We start from the raw sequence: 3,691 nt of genomic DNA, 5'->3' as shown, positions 1-3,691 counted from the left end.
GTCGGCAGCAGCAGGGAAAGGGGAGGGCGGGGCCTGGCCCCGGGACCCGTTTATGGGAAGACTGACAGCCAATTAAACGGGTCCCTCCGCCACGTGCCAGAGATATGCACCAATCAGAGTCTGAGGTGGGCGGGATGTGAGGATCCTGGCGTCCCATCATTCCCCTGCTTTTTTGCTAGTTCCCGCCTTTTTTTAATGGAGACTGAGGAGGCTGCTGCTTCGGGTCACGGAAAAATCTCTGCGCTCCGCCGCGTTGCTGCGCGGCGTGCCCTTACGCATGCGCGGAAGCGCTGGCACGGGCGGTAATTCGTGGGGGTGTGGGGAATTCGAAAAGACTTAAGAAACGTGCATGACTGGACCGATTTTGGTGCAGAGAGGGAAACTGCCCTTCTGAGAGCAGGAGTCGTGTTCTTAATCAGCTTTCCCCGGCGACTTTATAACCTCCTTGGACACTTCACGTTAACGTTTCAGAGATAATTACACCTGTGACAGGTAACCTGTCCAAACTTAAAAGCATGGCATCTCCAGCAGACTTTTTTCCTCCTAGGTTTCCTGCCTTCTTGCAGGGAATTATAGAGCCTCCACCCCCTCACACCTCCACATCCAATCAATTCAATTAAACGTTTATCAGCGCCTCTCTTAGGCCATTGAGGTAGGAAGCAGCGGCCACTGTCCTATTCAGGACACCACCTTGTCATCCCTTGGTGGATGGCAACAGATGTCCCTCCAGTCTTAATCAGTTCCAGTTGGCTTCAATCCATTGTCTACTCTAGAGCCACTGAAAGCTTTGGAAAACTCAGTTTGACTGCATCCCTCTCCTACGTTGCTGAACAGGTTTCAGCGGAGCTTTCAGATAAGATGGACTAGAAGGAAAGGAGGACTGGTGGCCTACTTCTGAAAATCATCCAATGAAAACGCTGTGGATAATAACAGTCCCATCTACAGCCAACCGTGAAGATGGCACAGGGCCAGGCAGCATTTCATTCCGTTGTGCATGGAGCTGCCGTGAGGCAGGGGCCAACTGGATGGCAGCTAACAACAGCTCTCAAAGGCTCCTCACTGCCTTTGCTGCACAGCCCAAACTCTTAAAATATGGCTCTCAAATCGTTGGTCTCGCAAATTTCCATCTCTCAATTTCGAATTTCCATCCTCACCTAAGCCACCTTCAGTTAGCTGAACGCTCCCAAGCTCTCACATCTGGGTCTATAGCACTAGAGTTCCCTCTGACTGGAATACTTTAGTTGTTCTGCCACTCACTCTCCACAGCACCTTCTTTGTCCTATTTTATTCCACTTTCCCAAGGAGCTTTAAAGAAGCCTTTCCCAAAATCACAAGTCCTTGTTAGATGTCCCTGAGACCCATGTTCCATACTTCCCTATCAAGGCACTAATTAACACTTTCTAAATTTTTTATCTATCTGAATTTCCCACTATATTGTAATCCCCAGGTGTCAGAGACTATGCAGTTATAGAGAAGGTCAAAATTATTTCATGAATTAATGTACATTTTTTTTTCATTCAGCAACAAGCTTTTAGTACATATAGTTCTCACAACAGAGAGACCTCACCATTTAGAAAAAGAAACCCTGGGGGAAGATGTCCTATCATATACCCAGCATTTTCAGTATCTCTGACTGGCCAGGAATAAACTTGGTGTTAGTAGTTAAGAATTTTGAGAAATTGCACTGCTTCTTTTTTTAATTATGAAAGTATTGTAGTTCATACAGCTTAGGAAAAAATTTACAGTCAAAAGTGTATGAAGTAAAAATGAAAATCCTAATTTCCTCCTTTCCCTGTTCATACTAACCCAGAGGTAACCCTTGTTCATAGTTTAGGGTGCGGCTTTTCAGACCTGCATTTACAAATACGTGTGGTATTTGTAAACCAAGGACAGGAATACAATTGGTCCTGAGGAAAACCTGGAACTTGGGCCTTGAATGCTGTGAGGCCTCTTTCTGTCTCTTGTTTTCCTTCTCTTCACGATCAGCTTTATTTTTCTGTCCCACTGAAGGGAGGCTTTTGAGTTCCTCAGTTCATTGAAAGAATATGGCCACCAACAAGTTCCAAATTTTTAAGTCCTTAGAGTTCAAGAGAAACAAGGCTGTGCTAGAACCTCAGTCCAATTTCAACTACCAGGAGGGATCAGTTGGCCTAGGGTGAGTCTCAGGCTGATCCCTGTGTGTTTGTGTGTGTGGGTGGGGGTGGAGGGGGGTGAGGGGTGTTTTCAACTTGGGGAGATCCTAAAGTATGGGTGAAGTCTGGTCATATAAGATCCACTACGATATATTTTGGTTCTCATTCCATGGTGGCACATTCTTTCTAAAGGCTGTATAACAGTCCATTATATTTAATAACTACATTTTTCATAGGGATTTAGACTGCATCCAGTTTTTCATTATTATAAACAATGCAGCAATGAACATTTTTGTGTTTTTCTTCAACTCTCTACAATATACATCATGGAGCTTGCCAGTCGTAGGATATATGCATATGAATTTTTCACAAATATTCCCCCACTGCCCCCAAAAGGGTTATAACGATATGAGACACTTCCACATATACTGGGTATTACCATTCTTTTTAAGTTTTCCCGATAACTTTTGTGAAAAACGATATTTATTCATCTATTCAACAATAGGGGGCATAGTGGTGCAGTGGTTAAGCATCTGGCTGCTAACCAAAAGGTGGGCAGCTCGCATCCACCAGCCACTCCTGGAAGCCTTATGGGGCAGTTCTACTCTGTCCAATTGGGTCGCTACGAGTCGAAATTGGCAACGGGTTTTTTATTCCACAATATATTTGATGGCTTATTGTTTGTGCCAGGCCTGGCCTTAGGCTAATAAAAAAAAACAGGGAACAGATCCCTGCCCTCTAGGTGCAGTGACAAAGAACAATTACACAAATACAAGTTGATGAATGCTGTGGAGAAAACTAAAGAAGTGTAAAGTGGTTGCACAGCGCTGAAGTGGAGCTTGTTATTTTAATTGTGATGACCAAGGAGGAATCTAATAGTAACATTTGAGTTGAGACCTGGAGAAGGTTAAAAGCCATGCAGGCATGTGAGGAAAAATCGCTCAGGCTCTGGGAGGTAGATTGCCTGGGGAAACCAAGTAAGAGCACGGACTGGGTGGCTGGAGCAGAGTAAGCGAGGAGGAAAACGGTAGGATAAGACCAAAGGTAGGTACTAGAGAATACCTTTACCATGATTGCAGGTAGCCTGCGTTGTTTGTAATAACAACAATAGCAGTAAAAAGTCATTTGGCAATTCCAACCTCCCCACCTCCACACTTGCCAAGTAGAGAACGCCCGAGAGCTCTACTCAATTAATGCGTAATCTCTAGAGATGAGTGTAGTGTCAGAATGAAAAGAATGTGCTCATTCATGACTCTGAACATCTATGGCCTAAGTCAAGCCTGATCCCTGACCCGAAAACCTAACTCAGCCCTGGTCACTGCAGTCGCTCTTTGCCAGCCACGCTCTCCTGAGCAAGAGCTGCGCGTGCGCAGAGGCGCAGCTCGGCCTCCGGGAGCCGGCGCACCGAGGGCCCCGCCCAACCCGCCAGTGGGCGTGGGCAGGTCTGTCACGACGCCACGCCCCGGAAGCTGCGGTTGGCTGCCCTGTGAACGTGTCAGGGAGCAAGGCGCGTCGTAAAAAGTCGCGGTGGAGCTTCCCGACGGTCTTCAGACCCGGCG

The sequence above is a fragment of the Elephas maximus genome, chromosome 14 (assembly GCF_024166365.1).
Source record: "Elephas maximus indicus isolate mEleMax1 chromosome 14, mEleMax1 primary haplotype, whole genome shotgun sequence".
Taxonomy (NCBI): domain Eukaryota; kingdom Metazoa; phylum Chordata; class Mammalia; order Proboscidea; family Elephantidae; genus Elephas; species Elephas maximus.
This window is presented reverse-complemented; position numbering follows the sequence as displayed.